The sequence below is a fragment of the Macaca mulatta genome, chromosome 11, assembly GCF_049350105.2.
Source record: "Macaca mulatta isolate MMU2019108-1 chromosome 11, T2T-MMU8v2.0, whole genome shotgun sequence".
In the NCBI taxonomy this organism is placed as follows: domain Eukaryota; kingdom Metazoa; phylum Chordata; class Mammalia; order Primates; family Cercopithecidae; genus Macaca; species Macaca mulatta.
This window is the reverse complement of record NC_133416.1, coordinates 132,265,541-132,281,817: the sequence shown is the minus strand read 5'-3', so window position 1 is coordinate 132,281,817 and position 16,277 is coordinate 132,265,541. Positions and strand designations below refer to the sequence as shown.

At 49.5% G+C, this 16,277-nt stretch overlaps 1 protein-coding gene across 50 annotated transcripts in view; it reads left to right on the top strand.

Moving 5' to 3' along the window:
- Positions 1–16,277, top strand: part of SCARB1 (scavenger receptor class B member 1) — a 91,970-nt gene that overhangs the window by 33,009 nt on the left and 42,684 nt on the right. For 2 of the 50 annotated variants that reach the window (XM_077955831.1, XM_077955827.1), the window contains exon 1: positions 10,995–11,373. The exons of the other annotated variants lie outside the window; for them this stretch is intronic. The gene's annotated coding sequence lies outside the window, so the exon portion shown is untranslated. Of the gene's footprint in view, positions 1–10,994; positions 11,374–16,277 lie in introns of those variants that run through there. 50 annotated transcript variants of the gene reach the window in all.

The window sequence follows — 16,277 nt, the reverse complement described above, 5'->3', positions numbered from 1 at the left end:
GTGTTTGAAAGAAGGCATATTTGCTATCTGACTTGTGTGGAAACAGTGGGGCTGGGATCAGCCCTGGTGGAAACTGTTCTTGTCCGAAAAAGCAAGTAGAGGTGGGCTGCCTGGAGTTCCCATCACGGAGGTGCAACTGGGGAGCAGGACGAGGCCCTGATTTGGTGAGGAAGGAGAGGTTGTGCTTGATTCGTCTCTGTGCCCGGGGACCAGGACTGTGTGCGCCTTCCAGCATTCTCTTCGCTGTTCCAAGCTCCTTATTGCCACGCCTGCGCTGGGCCTTTACCAAGGCAGTGCCCAGGCTTTGGTGTCAGACCCGAGGTCGAGACTGTGCCACTATCAGGTTTGTGCTCTTGGGTAAGCAAGTGGTTTAATCTCCCTGTACTTCACCTTCTTCATCAGTAAAATGGAGAATAACTACCTGCCTCACAGATGAATTGTTAGCTTTATTCTATTTTATTTTATTTCATTTTATTTTGAGACAGGGTCTTGCTCTGTCACCCAGGCTGGAGTACAGTGGCACGATCATGGCTCACTGCAGCCTCGATCTCCTGGGCTCAAGGGATCCTCCTGCCTCAGCCTTCCACGTACCTGGGTCTACAGGCATACACTACCACACTTGGCAAATTTTTTTTTTTGAGACAGAGTCTCACTCTGTCGCCCAGGCTGGAGTGCAGTGGTGTGATCTCGGCTCACTGCAAGCTCCGCCTCCCAGGTTCACGCCATTCTCCTGCCTCAGCCTCCCGAGTAACTGGAACTACAGGCGCCCATCACCAAACCCAGCTAATTTTTTTGGTATTTTTAGTAGAGACGGGGTTTCACCGTGTTAGCCAGCATGGTCTTGATCTCCTGACCTTGTGATCTGCCCGCCTCGGCCTCCCAAAGTGCTGGGATTACAGGTGTGAGCCACCACGCCAGGCCCACATTTGGCAAATTTTAAAAAATATTTTGTAGAGATGGGGCTCACTCGACCTCCTGGGCTCAAGCGATCCTCCTGCCTTGGCCTTCCAAAGTCCTGGGATTACAGGTGTGAGCCACCACACCCGGCCTAATTGTTAGGTTTAAATAAATGAAAGCGTTGCTTTAGATGGGATGCTTTGAGCTAGAAACAGCATAAAACTTGCCTCCAGTGGCTTCTCTAATGCAGATGTTTACTGTTGTGCTTCCTGAGAGACGGGAGGTGGTGGTTTCCAGACGCCTTCAGCAGTTCAGGACATCGTGCTCTGCCTCAGTAGAGTTTGCCCAGTGGCTCTCCGAGGTGGGTGTATTGACGGACACTCTGGCCAGTGACGCACGCGCGAGAACTCTGGTGCTTGTCAGTGCGTGCCAGTGAATATGTATGATGTCCCTGAGCTCTTCCTACTGTGTACCTGAGTCACTTGTGAATTGCATGTCCTTTTCCCCACTTGCTGCTCAGTCCACAAGGGCAGGAATCCTGTTGGATTAACTTTACCCCTGTAGCACTGATTGCCCACTTTAGGTGCTCAGGCAGCTAAATCACTCATGAATGAATGATTGAGTGAATGAATGAAGGAATGCCGCGTTCTCATCATGTGTTACTATAGGACAGGGATTGCAAACTCTGCAGGAACATACATAGGGGAAGGGCCCTGGCATGAGGTCATAGGGAGTGGTGGGGTCTGTTGCAAGCTGGAGGGCATACCCCATCTGTGAAGCGGCTGCTGCTCTGCTCCAGCAGGCTGGGCCACGTGGCATGCAGGTCTGGAGCTGGACATCACGCAGGTTCCCAAAAGAAGCCAAAAGGCTGGAATTTACCTGCTGGTTTAAGATACTGTTGACAGATTCAAATATTTTGAAATATCTTGTGATCCAAAACCCATCTACTGGTCAAATCTGGCCCATGGGCCCAGTTTGTGGCATCTGGTTCAAGAAGAGATAAGACCTAGTCTGTGTTTTTTTTAGTGGGGGTGGGGAGGATGGGGTGTATAAGAAATTTTGAGTGAATTAAAAAAAACTTATGAAAAATTTCAAGGGCTGGGTGCAGTGTCTCACGTTCGTAATCCCAGCTCTTTGGGAGGTTGAAGTAGGAGAATTGCTTGAGGCCAGGAGTTTCAGACCAGCCTGGGCAACATAGTGAGACCCCTACAAAAAATAAAAAAATTAGCTGAGTGTAGTGACGGAAGCTGCTGTGGTCCCAGCTACAAGGAGGCTGAGGCAGGAGGATGGTTTGAGCCCAGGAGTTCAAGGCTACAGTGAGCTAGGACTGCGCCAGTGCACTCCAGCCAGGGTGACAGAGCGAGACCGTCTTTAAAAAAAAAAAATTAAAACATACATAAAAATAGACCGGTGTGATGGTCATGCGCCCTGTAACTTGCTGAGGAGATACCAAGTCCTGCCTTCTGCACGTGCCTCCATACAGTTCCCCCTTTTCCACGTTGTTCCGGGGCTCATGCCAGACATTGCCTCATCCATCAGTGTCTTTAATACAGCCATGGCTCTTCATGGTGCATTGGAGTCTGGACGCTGGAGGGCTCGCTAAAACACAGATCACCAGGCCCCAGCCCCTGAGTGTCTGAGTGCAGGGGGGGATGTGTGAGCATCCTGGGCATGGAGCTTCCCATTGAAGAGGACACTGGGTTTCCTGCCAGGCCCACCTTGTCTGTAGCGAAGCCTGCCTTCTGGCCGAGATAGGGCTGCGGGGGGAGGAAAGGGTGCACGGGGCAAATGTCACACTCCCTGGTGCAGGGGTGTTCCCTGTAGGGGTGGCTGTGTGGGAAGATGCTCTGGGGTCTCTGGGTGGATGTAGCAGGCTGAACAATGTCCCCAAAAGATGCTGGCATCTTAATCCCCAGGACCTGTGAATATGTGACCTTCCTTGGCAAAAGTGGCTTTGTAGGTGTGATTAAGTTGAGGATCTCACACCAGGCATGATGGCTCACACCTGTAATCCCAGCACTTTGGGAGGCCAAGGTGGGAGATTTCTTGAGCCCAGGAGTTTAAGACCAGCTCGGGCAACATAGTGAGACTCCATCTCTACAAAAAATTTAAAAATTAGCCAGGCGTGGTGGTGTGTGCCTGTGGTCCCAGTTATGTGGGAGGCTGAGGAAGGAGGACTGCTTGAGCCTGGGAGTTCGAGGCTGCAGTAAGCCGTGATTACGCCACTGCATTCCAGCCTAGGCAACAGAGTGAGACCCTGTCTCAAAAAAAAAAAAAAAAAAAAAAAGTTAAGGATCTTGAGATGGGAGATGAACCTGGATTGTCCAAGGGGCCACGATGCTTTCACAAGGATCTTTGTCAGAGGGAGGCAGGAGGGTCAGAGTAGGAGATGTGACTGCAGAAGCAGGGGTTGGAGTGATGAGGGGACAGGAGACAAGGAATGTGGAGGCCTCTTAGAAGCTGGGAAAGGGAAGGAAATGGATTCCTCCCTGAGCCTCTGGAAGGAAGCACATGTCTGCACCATGACTTTCATCCCGTCTCAGGGGGAGTCCCAGTTTGGACTTCTCCCCCGCAGAACTATAAGATAGTAAGATAATAACTTTGTATTGATCTGAGCCAGTGTCAATTGTCAATTCTTACAGCAGCAGTGGGAAGCTAATACAATGGAAATGCTTCCATTAAAGCCAGGCCATTAACATGATAGTATAGTCTGGTTTGGGTGGGCTTAAATAAAATATTTAAGCTTAAAATAATGTTGTAAGTTTTAATATATGAACTTTTGAAATTTTCAATGTTTTTAAAAAAAGACTTTAATGTCTTGGAAAAACATAAATATGAAGTGCACATTTTTCCTTTTGCTTGAAGCTGTAATATGATTCAGTGAGGCACTGATTTGGCCCTCCCTGTATTGCTGCGACAGAGCCTGCTTGTTTTAAAATAACTTTCTATTTTAGAACTTTTTTTTTTGAGACGAAGTCCCACTCTGTCGCCCAGGTTGGAGTGCGGTGGCACAATCTTGGCTCACTACAACCTCCGCCTCCCAGGTTCAAGTGATTCTCCTTCCTCAGACTCCCAAGTAGCTGGGACCACAGGTGCCTGACACCGCACCTGGCTAATTTTTGTATTTTTAGTAGAGACGAGATTTCACTATGTTGGCCAGGCTGGTCTCCAACTCCTGACCTTCAGTGATCCACTTGCCTTGGCCTCCCAAAGTGCTGGGATTCCACAGGCGTGAGCCACTGCGCTCGGCCTAGAACAGTTTGACTTTCCGAAAAATTGGGAAGATAGTGCTGAGTTCCCACATATCCCACAGCCAGTGTCCCCTGCTATTAACATCTTAATGGAATGGGATACATTTATTGCTATGAATGAACCAGTGTTGATACATCAGTAATAACTAACATCCAGACAGGATTCGGGTTTCCTTCGTATCCTTTTCTGTCTCAGGACCCCACCCAGGGCCCCAAATCACGTTTGTCCCTCACGTTGCCTTAGGCTCTTCTGGTCTCTGCGGGTTCTCAGACTTTCCTGGCTTTGGATGGCCTGGATTGCGTTGATGAGCACCGGCTAGGGATTTGGCGGGACGCCCCTCTGCCGGGATTTGTCCGTTGTTCTTCTATTGATTAGACCCTAGTTCCGGGTTTTGGAAGGAAGATCGCAGCGTCGAAGGGCCGTTCTCAGCACATTATGTCCACATGGCCTGTCCCTCCTGCATGGGTCCTATTCTTTATTCCTTGTTACAGGTAAAGAAACTGAGGCACAGGAAGTTGTATCAGGCGCCTGCTGGTAGGTGGAGGATGGGCAGGGGGTTGAGGGGACAGGGAGTGGTCAGAGTCCCTTTGCTAGTAAGGAGGGGACCCCAGACCTCTCACATCTCTCCAGGGCCCCCGGCGGTCTCCTGGCTGGCCTTGCTGCTCTGCTTCAGAAATCAGACTTGACGGGGGACTGCGACCCTGATTGGGCCTTGGTGGCTGCAGGTGCTGTCTTATTAGAGACACCACTTGAGGGTGTATGGAACATCTGAAGAGTACCCATCTCTGGATCAAGAATTTTTTGCTTTAGGTCAGGCATGGTGGCTCACGCCTGTAATCCCAGCACTTTGGGAGGCCGAGGTGGGCTGATCACCTGAGGTCAGGAGTTGGAGATCTCAGCCTGGCCAACATGGTAAAACCCCATCTCTGTCAAAAGTACAAAAATCAGGCCAGGCGCGGTGGCTCACGCCTGTAATCCCAGCACTTTGGGAGGCCGAGGTGGGTGGATCACCTGAGGTCAGGAGTTTGAGACCACCCTGGCCAACATGGCGAAACCCCGTCTCTACTAAAAAAAAAATACAAAAATTAGCTGGGTGTGGTGGCAGGCACCTGTAATCCCAGCTACTTGGGAGGCTGGGGCAGGAGAATCGGTTGAACCTGGGAGGCGGAGGTTGCAGTGAGCCGAGATCGCACCACTGCACTCCAGCCTGGGTGACAGAGCAAAACTCTGTCTAAAAACAACAACAACAAGAACAACAACAACAACAGCAACAAAAAAAAACATCAGCTGGGCATGGCGGCACGTGCCTGTAGTCCCTGCTATTCGGGATGCTGAGGCAGGAGAATTACTTGAACCTGGCAGACAGAGGTTGCAGTTAGCTGAGATCACACCACTGCACTCCAGCCTGGGTGACAGAGTGAGACTGTCTGAAAAAAAAAATTTTTTTTTTTGCTTTAATTTTTTTCCTTAAAAAAATTGAAGTATCAAATACATAAAGAAAAGTGCACAATTTCGGTTAGAGGTTGATGGATTTTTACCTAGGTATGCATGCTTATAATGACCCCCTGTACGGAGTGTAAACGGCTTCCCCGCACCCCTCCCTGTCAGTAGCCACCCCTGAGGTCCTGCTGCCCCCACCTCTATCCCCATGGGTTGGTTTTGCCATCCTCTGGGACATCACATACATGGACTCATGCACGTGGTCCCTGTGTGGGATTTACCCTGTCATTGTGTGTCTCAATTGGTCATTCCCTTTTGTCGCTGGGTAGCATTCCATGGTATGAGTGTGTCCCCATTTGTTATGCATTCACTTGCTTGTAGACATTTGTGTTGTTTCCAGTTTGGGGCTGTTATGGGTACGGCTGCTATGAGCATTTGTGGATAATCTTTGTGTGGTTGCATGCTTTCATTTCTCTGCGATAAATACTGGGGGTGGGATTGCTATATTGTAGGGTGAATGTCCAGCTTTGGTAGAAAAAGTATATTCCAGAGTGATTGCACCAATGCACACTTCCACCAGCAATGTGTGAGCACTCTGGCTGCTCCACATCCTCGTCAACACTTGTTATTGTCAGTCTTTTTCATTTTAGCCGTTCTGGTGTATGGCATGGGATCTCACTGTGAGTCTAGTGGACATTTCTCTGATGACTAAGTCACCCAGGGCTGGTGTGTGACTCCAGGAAATCACAGGGATCCTTTCTTCTATCTCCTATTCTGCTCCACCCTTCTTCATGTGTGGCTTCCATTCTTAAGGGGGGGTCTCACGATTCAAAATGGCTGCTCTAGCTCCCTCCATTGTGACTGAATTCCAGGCAGCAGGAAGGGGGACTTACCAACAAATACATAGGAATTTCAGATATTGATAATGTCAGGGAGATAAAAGAGGGTGGTGAATACAATGTGATGGGGGAAGGGCTGCTTTAGGACGAATGGTCTTTTCGTCCATTTTGTTCACTATTGAAGTGCCCAGGCCTAGAGCAGAGCCTGCCATACAGTGGGGGCTCAAAAGAGACAGTTGAGGAATTGAAGAGTGCTCAGGGAAGGTCTCACTGAGAAGGTGACTTTAGACTTGAGAAGTGAGGGGCTCACTTTTGTGGGCATCAGGGGAAGGATTGGCCCTGGAGGAGCAAAGAGTCAGTGCAAAGGCCCTGTGGCAGAAACTTGCCTGGTGGCTCAGGAGCACAGCAAGGCCAGTGTGGCTGGAGCAGAGTGAGCGAGGCAGATAGGAACGGGGGAGGAGCCTGGAGTGACTACAGGGAGCTGGGTTGTGCAAGGCCTCATCGGTCACTGTCAGGAATTTAGATTCTCTTCTGAGATAAATAGGAAGGCATAGGGGAGGTTTGAGCAGAAGAATGACATGCTCTGACTTTAATCTTAAAAGGATAACTTGGATTCTGTGGGGAGAATGGGGCGGGGGGCAAGAGCAGAGGCAGGACAACAGTGAGGAGACTACGGCACCCGTCCGCACAAGCCAGGATGGGGGCCACGATGGTGCTGGAGAGAAGTGGATGGATTTGAGGCATACTTTAAAGCGAGAGCAGCCCAGCCTTGCTGCTGGATGGGTGCTAGGTGGGAGGGAAATGGAGGACTCAGGAATGACTCAACCTCTTTGCTTAAGCAACTCACATGCGTGGGTTTCTTGTAAAAACCCTTTATTTTACTCTTCTTACCTTAGTCCTTTAAAAATGAAAAGAAGTTGGAACATGAGCCAAGGGTGTGGTGTTCCCAAGTCCCAGATTGGATTAGCCTGTGTCGTTGTCGTTCCTGCATTTACAGGCCCCACGGGGCTGGGGATGCCAGGGGCCCTGGGATTCAGGGTGTAGTCAGTGACTGACTGGCTGGTCCAGAGTGGGCAGGGCCTGGCCTTGCCCCAGAACTAGACTTCGTCTCGGCAAATTGGCTTCTTGGCTCATTTGGTCAGAGGTGTCTTTCTTGGAAGCCTGTTTTCTCTTCTCACAGGAGGAATTAGGCCTGCAATTCAGTGGCCAGGTCAAGTTAATGATTCATTTGTGAAGCTCCCGTGCAAGGAGCCCAGCGGGGATGGCCTAGGAGAGAAGTGTGAGGGCACAGGCCTAGACATGGATGTGGAGCCTGGGGCTCTGTCTGTCCCTGCTCCTGTGACCTTGGTCAGGCATTTGGCTTTGGAGCCTCAGTGTCTGCTTCTGTGAGATGAGTCATTGAGGATTTAAGAGGTGAAGTAGGTGGAAGTGTTTTGCTGCCTGAACAGTGCTGGACAGATTGTCCATACAATTCTGCTCCCCTGGTGTCTCAGGGCAGGGGCGCCTCAGGGCAGGGGCCCCATCGTGTTCATCCTTGTGTCTTTAAATTCCTAGCATAGCATCTAGCCTGGGCGGGTGATTGTGCAGAGGATGAACTGCAATCCCAATGAGGTCAGAGCAGGCTCACTGTAGGCCGAGGTCATTCCAGCGGGCTTCATGGAGGAGGCGGCACCTGGGCGAGTGGGGTTTTAGGTTTGGAGTCAGGGGCCTCTCCAGGTACAGGGGAAAGTGCTGTGGGTGGTGGGAAGAGAGAGCTAAAAATTAATGTCTATGAAATCTTCATCTCATCCATCACACATTTACCGAGCTGTTGCCTCGGCCTAAACAGGAGGTACTCTCTGTGTATTTAAAAAAAAATAATCCCTTCTTAAATTTAAAACACACAAAGGAGGACTAGCATTACCACCTGGTAGACATTTCCATGTTGATTATATGGTTTCTGGTCTCACTTTTGCTCATTCACTCAGAAAATATTTACAGAGCTCCTGCAAGGTGCCAAGCACTGTCCCAGGCCCTGAGGACACATCACCAAACAAAGCAGCTGAGGATCTTGCCCTTGTGGGTTTATGGCCTGGCAGGGGAGACAGATGGACGATAAACCTGATAAGCTAGTTGTACCACGCGCTTGATGGCCACACTCAGCATGGAAACAACACAGCAGGTCGGGAGATCAGGAGTTTTAGGGGCAGGTCGGATGAGCCTTCTGAGAAGGGGGCATGTGAATAGAGATTCGAAGGTGTGAGGGATTTGACCACGTGGTTAGGAGGGAGCAGCAGGTGCAGAGGCCCTGGGGCAGAAGCATGGCTGCTTAGACAGGACAGCAAGGAGGCAGTGGGGCTGGGCTGAGTAGCAGACAGTGGCTGGATGTGGGGCCAGAGAGAACACAGGGACCAGATCAGGCAGAGGGACTTGTACGCCAATGTTCAGACGGTGGCTCGTATGTTATTTTCAAGAGATAACATGTTCACAATGACAGTTAAAGCTTCCCACATCCCCAGCCCCCGGCCCTCTCCTGAGATTGTTTGCAGGTTCCATTTCCCTGAATGGTTTTCTACATTTCCACATGGGTTTGTCTTCAGAAAAAATATCGAGTATTATTTCATGTGTTTGGAAAATTCACATCAAGAGGCCAATGTCAATTGTTTCTTTCTTTAGCCTTTTCTTCACTCGATTTTTTTTTTTCTTTTAAAATAAAAATTGAGGCCAGGTGCAGTGGCTGACGCCTGTAATCCCAGGACTTTGGGAGGCTGAAGCGAGTGGATCGCTTGAGCTCAGGAGTTCAAGACCAGCCTGGGCAACATAGTGAGACCTTGTCTCTACTAAAAACAAAAAAATAAAGAATAGAAAAAAATAGCCGGATGTGGTGGTGCGTGCCTTGTAGTCTCAGCTACTCAGGAGGCTGAGGTGAGAGGATCGCTTGATCTGGGGAGATCGGGAGGTCAAGGCTCTCCAGCCTGGACAACTGAGCGAGACTCTGTCTCAAATTAAATAAATAATAAATATTATATATATTTAAGGCATCCAACATGCTGTTTTGCTATATATATACACATAGTGAAATGATTACTACAGTTAAGCAGATTAACATATGTATCTCCTCATATAGTTACCTCTTTTTGTTTTTTTTTCTTTTTTGAGACAGAGTCTTGCTCTGTCACCCAGGCTGGAGTGCAGTGGGGTGATCACGGCTCACTGTAGCCTTGAACTCTCAGGCTCAAGTGATCCTCCCACTTCAGCCTCCTGAGTAGCTGGGACCACAGGTGCGTGCCACTGTGCCTGGCTAGTTTTTGTATTTTTTTTTTTCTTCTTTTTGTTGAGATGGAGTCTTGCTCAGTCGCCCAGGCTGGAGTGCAGTGGCGCGATCTCAGCTCACTCCAAGCTCCGCCTCCCGGGTTCACGCCATTCTCCTGCCTCAGCCTCCCAAGTAGCTGGGACTACAGGTGCCCGCCACTACACCTGGCTATTTTTTTTTTGTATTTTTAGTAGAGACGGGGTTTCACCGTGTTAGCCAGGATGGTCTCGATTTCCTGACCTCGTGATCTGCCTGTCTTGGCCTCCCAAAGTGCTGGGATTACAGGCGTGAGCCATCGCGCCTGGCCGTTTTTGTATTTTTTATAGAGACGGGCTGCCTATGTTGCCCAGGTGGTTCTCAAACTCCTGACCTCAAGCCATCTTGACTTGAGGCTCCCACCTCGGCCTCCCAAAGTGCTGGGATTATAGGCATGAGGCCCAGCCACCTCTTTGTTTTTAGTGGTGAGAGCACCTGAAATCTACTTCCAGTATACAGTACAATATTAATTACAGTCCTCGTGCTGTGCATCCAACCTCCAGACCACTCATCCCATGTGACTGCAGCTTTGTGCCCTGTGACCTGCATCTCCCCACCTTCCCCAGCCTCCGCGCCGGAAGCACCATTCAACTCTCTGTGTGTTCAATGCCTTCAGGTTCCTAATCTCTAAAAGACAAATCTAAAAGTATTTGTCCTGCAGTATTTGTCTTTCTGTCAAGATTCTGCCGTTGAGGTATCTCCAAGTTGATGACATTTAATCACCGTGCAGCCACCGTGTGTGCAGAAGCCCAGCTTATCTTTGACTGAGAACCTGGCTGGGCTCCCTGTTGTTTTTCAAGGCAGGATCTCGCTCTGTCACCCAGGCTGGAGTGCAATGGTGTGATCTCGGCTCACTGCAACCTCCGCCTCCTGGGCTCAAGCAATTCTCCCACCTCAGCCTCCCGAGTAGCTGGGACTACAGTTGCATGTCACTGTGCTTGGGTAATTTTTGTAGTTTTAGTAGAGACGGGGTTTCACCATGTTGGCCAGGCTGGTCTGGAACTCCTGACCTCAAGTGCTCCACCCGCCTCGGCCTCCCAAGGCCTGAGATCACAGGCGTGAGCCATGTGCCGGGCCCTCTGTTCTTTTTTTGAGGTCTGACAATTCTTCTGGCGCTCTCTTGCACACATATGAGAATCTTTCTAGGGCAGAGTTTTCAAACTGTCAGATGTGATCAGATTGTGGGTTGTGAAATAAGTGGAGTGGGTAGGGATCAGCTTTTTTTTTTTTTTTTTTTTTTTTGAGACGGAATCTTGCTCTGTCTCTGTAGGCTGGAGTGCAGTGGCGCAATTTTGGCTAGCTGCAACCTCCGCCTCCTGGGTTCAAGCAATTCTCCTGCCTCAGCTGCCCAAGTAGCTGGGACTACAGGCACATGCCACCATGCCCAGCTAATTTTTTATATTTTTAGTAGAGACAGGGTTTCACTGTGTTAGCCAGGATGGTCTCGATATCCTGACCTCACAATTCGCCCTCCCCGGCCTCCCAAAGTGCTGGGATTACAGGCATGAGCCACCGCGCCTGGCCTGGGATCAGCATTTTGGAAACAGAATGGAATAAGATAGAATATCAGAGGGGTGAATAATGGAGCCGTAACGTAAGTTGCATCATGCTGGGAAGGTGAGTGTTCCTTCGTGAAGCTTCTGGTGGGTGTGCAGGTCGTGGCCCTAGCGTGGCAGGAGCTGGGAAGCTGGTGCTCTGCGCCATGTCTGAACAGGGAACCCACAGACTATGGGACTTTGCTCACACCTGACCCAGTTAGAAACTGTCCGCAACTCCCTGGTGGCCAGACCCCCGCTGTGCACAGTCGTCCTGTTTCCAAACAGTTTTGCCTGTAGTTGTTTTCTTGGATGTCCTAATTTTTTCTCATCTACTGGGAAATGATATCTCATTTTAATTTGGAGTTAATCTTTCTTTTTGAAGTTGTGATTAAGATCCAGCTAACATAAAATTCACCAAAACCATTTACAGATGTACAGTTCAGTGACATTTAGTGCATTTGCAAGGTTGCGCAGCCATGACCACGACCTCATTCCAAAGCATTCTCATACCGTGCACCCATTAAGCAGTCACCCGCCATTCCTTTCTCCCCTAGCCCCTGGCAACCACCAATCTGCTGTCTCTGGATTTGCCTATTCTGGGCATTTCACTAAGTGTGGTCAGACACTATGCGTGGCCTTTCGACTGGCTTCTTTCACTCTGTGTCATGTTTTTGAGGTTTGTCCATGTGGTGGCATGTGTCAGTGTCGCATTCCTTTCTTTCTGTTTTTTGAGATGGAATCTCGGTCTGTTACCCAGGCTGTAGTGCAGTGGCGCGATCTCGGCTCTCACTGCAACCTCTGTCTCCCAGGTTCAAGTGATTCTCCTGCCTCAGCCTCCCGAGTAGCTGGGATTATAGATGGCTGCCACCATGCCCAGCTAATTTTTTTTTTTTTTTTTTTTTTAGTAGAGGTGGGGTTTCACCATGTTGGCCAGGCTGGTCTTGAACTCCTGACCTCAGGTCATCCACCTGCCTCAGCCTCCCAAAGTGCTGGGATTACAGGTGTGAGCCACCACGCCCGGCCACATTCCTTTCTCTAAAATTATATTTTTGGCTCTTTAAACACATTTCTTTTTTACACAATAGTAAACAACCAACGCATGCAGTCCCTTTTCTGAATGAGTCAGATGCCGCGTCTGGACAGATCAGCCTGTGTTCAGCCACTCATCTGTTGACAGACACTTGGGTCGTTTTTGCCCATTGCGAGCAATGCTGCTGTGCACATTCTTGTACGTGTTGTTTGAACACCCATTTTCAATTCTTTTTGGGTCTGTTCTGGGGAGTGGAGTTGCAGGGTCATACGGTAACTTTGTGTTTGACTGTTTGAGGAACAGCCAGACTGGTGTCCACAGTGGCTGTTCCACGTTACACTTCCGCCGGCAATGCACAAAGGTTTCAGTTCCCACACCCTTGCCAACACTTGTTATTTTCCATGAAAAAAAATTCTAGCCATCCTAGGGTGAGAAGTGGTGGCCCATTGTGACTTTGATTTGCATTTCCCTGATGATGTCAAGCACCTTTTCATGAGCTTGTTGGCCATTTGTGTATTTTCTTCGGAGAAAGGTCTTTTCAAGTCCTTTGACCATTTGCAGTTAACCTTTTATTTTTTTTAATTTCACATTATAGTTTCAAAAGGGTTTTAGTGAAGTGTAGCATACGTATAGAAAAGCCCACATATAAAGGGAACAACACCATACATTTTTCAGTAAACACAGTCATGGGTAACCAGCAACCAGATCAGGAAACAGAATTTTCACCCCCTTATCCCCCATCCTCCCAGGTGACCCCGTTCTGGCTTCTATTGATATGTCAGTCTTGCCTGTTCTAGAACGTCACATAAATGGGATTATATGTGTATGCACATATCTGCCTTTTGATCAACATGATTGCATTATATTTTAAAGGTAGTAATAGTATTCATTTATTTATTTATTTTTACTTAAAATATACTGGAGGTTGTTCCATAGTGGTAAATATAGCATGTCATGGGTGTTCTTGTTGCTGTTGTTTTTTTTTTCAGACAGGGTCTTGCTTTGTGGCCCAGACTGGAGTGCAGGGGGCATGATCACAGCTCACTGTAGCCTTGAACTCCTGGGCTCAAGCGATCCTCCCAGCTTAGTCTCCTGAGTAGCTGGGACCACAGGTGCGTGCCACCATGCCTGGCTAATATTTTTTGTATTTTTAGTAGAGACAGGGTTTCACCATGTTGCCCAGGTTGGTCTTGAACTCCTGGCCTCAAGAAATTCTCCTGGCTTTGCCTCCCAAAGTCCTCGGATTACAGGCATGAGCCACTATGACTGGCCTAATTTGATGGGTTGTATTGGATATATATACTTCACCTATATGTCAACCAAAATCAAGATAGCTGGGCCAGTTCATATCAGTCCTCCATCCTGGTCCCCAGCAGCCACTGGTCTGGCTTCTCTCTCTAGAGTTTTCCCTTTCCCTGATGTCGCGGAAATGGTGTTGTGTAGTATGATTCTTATGATTCTTCTTTTCTTTTTTTTACTTGGGGTAGTGCTTCTGAAGCTCACCCATTGTTGTGGCGTTTATCCATGGTCGGTTCTTTCTGATTGCCAAGTAGCATTCCATTGTGTGGATATGTGTGGCAATTCATTTATCTGTTGATGAATTTTTGAGTTTCCGTCTATCAAATATGGACATATCATTCCATGTTTGTTTTTGGTGAACATTCAGGCAAGTCACGCTCTTAAAGCCTTCCCAGCCTTTGCACAGGCTGTGTCTTCTGCCAGGCACTCCTCCACCGTGTTCTTTTCCTAGCAAAGCCCAGCTCATTTTAAAATTCCCAGCTCAGATGTCCCCTCCTCCAGGCAGCCTTCCTGGGCTCAAAGGGTCTATTTCGCCAGATGGGAGGGAGTGGTGTCCAACAAAGGCTCATCTTGGCATTCTGTCCCAACTTTGTGTTCCAGGGCCATGGTCTTTGACCTTGGGGGTGGTGGGGACAGAATCACAGAATCAGCCATATTAGGCAAAAGGCCACAGTGTCCCCACCACTGTTATCTAATCAGCTGCCTGGTCTAGTGTGGTGGAAAAAAGTCATCCTGCTGATCAAAAGCAGGGCAGAGTCCATGCCTTAACCCAGGTGGAGGTGGGGCAGAGAAGGGAGGGTCACTTAGTGACTGCAGGGCTGACCCTCCGGTGCCCGGGGTCTTCAGACCTTGTTCTAAGCACTTTACCTCCATGGACTCGTTCAAACCTCACAGCAGCCCACGAGGCGACACTCTCCTTATGCCCGTTGTATGGTTGAGGAAACTGAGGCTGGGAGAAGGTCAGCGACCCTCCCCTGGTCACCCAGTTGGATGGGGCTGCGCTGGGTCTCTGAAGATTCCCTTTGGGTAATGTTGAATGAATGGACTGAAACCCAGGGCCCGAAAGCCTCTTCTGTTGGAGACAGAGAGAGAGAGAGAGAGAGAGAGAGAGAGACATGGACACGCGGCCGGATCCCAGGAATTCTTGGTTTAGCCCTGATTCATCTTCAGAACCAGGCCGAGCAGGCCAGGGGAGGAGGAAAGCATGGTGAGATTCCAAAGGAGAAAGGCATCTCCAGCCCAGCAGACTCTGCTGAGAAACCGGGTGGGAGAGGAAGGCCGCAAAGGGAAATTGAGGCTGTGTGTGTGATGGAGTCTTGCTCTGTCGCCCAGGCTGGACTGCAGTGGTGTGATCACAGATCACTGCAAGCTCTGCTTCCTGGGCTCAAGTCATCCTCCCACCTCAGCCTCCCAAGCAGCTGGGACTATAGGCACCTGCCATCATGGATGACTGATTTTTGTGTTTTTTGTAGAGATGGGGTCTCCATGCTCAGGCTGGTCTTGAACTCCTGGGCTCAAGTGATCTGCCTGCCTTGGCCCCTCGAAGTGCTGGGATTACAGGTGTGAGCCACCACACTGGGCCTTGTTTTGCTTTTTTAAAAAAGCAGTTTTATTAAGGTGTGATTGATATAAAACAATGGCACATGTTTAATGTATGCAGTTTGATGGGCTGGTGTGTGCACACCAGGAAACCCGCCCCTGAGATGCAGGTGCTGAACACACGTGTCACTGCTACGGTTCCCTCCTGCCCCCAACTGTTTTCTGTGGTGAGAACATACAGTTTGCGCTCTACTCCCTGAACACATTTTCCAGGGTTCTGGGTTTTGATGCTGTGTTTTCTATGGAGGGAGCACCAGCAGCTGGATGTGTCCCCCAGGCTGGAGAAGGGGCCTGGCCTGTGGTGAGCAGGGTCCCCAGGGCTGCAGGGTCTGTCCCAGACAGAGGGACCTGCAGTGCACGGGCTTGGAGGCTGGGTGAAGGCCAGGACTGAAGGAAGGGCTGGGTGATCGGGGCCTGAGAGTTGGGAGGGGCTGGAGCTGGTGCCTGTGAGCTGTGGTCGCATGGGGTGGCGGGAGCTGCCATGGGGTGGGGAGGGTGTTACTGAGGGGGCAGGACTGCTCTTTGACCCAGCTCACATACCACTTCCTCCAGGAAGACCTCCCGGACTCCTCAGTGCCCTCCAACTGTTGGTTGTATCTCTCTCCAGCCTTAGTTGTGCCTCAGTTTCCTAATCTGTAACATGGGAGTAATAATAGTGGAGGTGGCTGCCTCAAAGAGTCATGGTGCTGTTAAGAGGATGAGAACACAGTGAACAGCATCACCAGGCATGTGGCGCACCCCGGAAATGCTTGCTTCTGTTACCTCTTTAATATTGAGTTTATGCGCCTTCGTTTGCACCTATGGGCTGCTCAGGTCATAAGATGCTGCTTCTGGTGCTCGCAGCTGGGTAGGAAGACGCGTTTATCAATAAACAGTTATGGCACTTGAAGGCAAGTCTCTGATCTCCTGGTTTTTCCAAGAGAACTCCGAAATCCAGGTATTACATTATATCTTCCAGTGAAATCCAGGTATTACATTACATCTTCCAGCTTCTTGACAATGAATTCAGCTTCTTCATTTACACGCCACGTAGGTCAAACTAGACACAGTGTCAC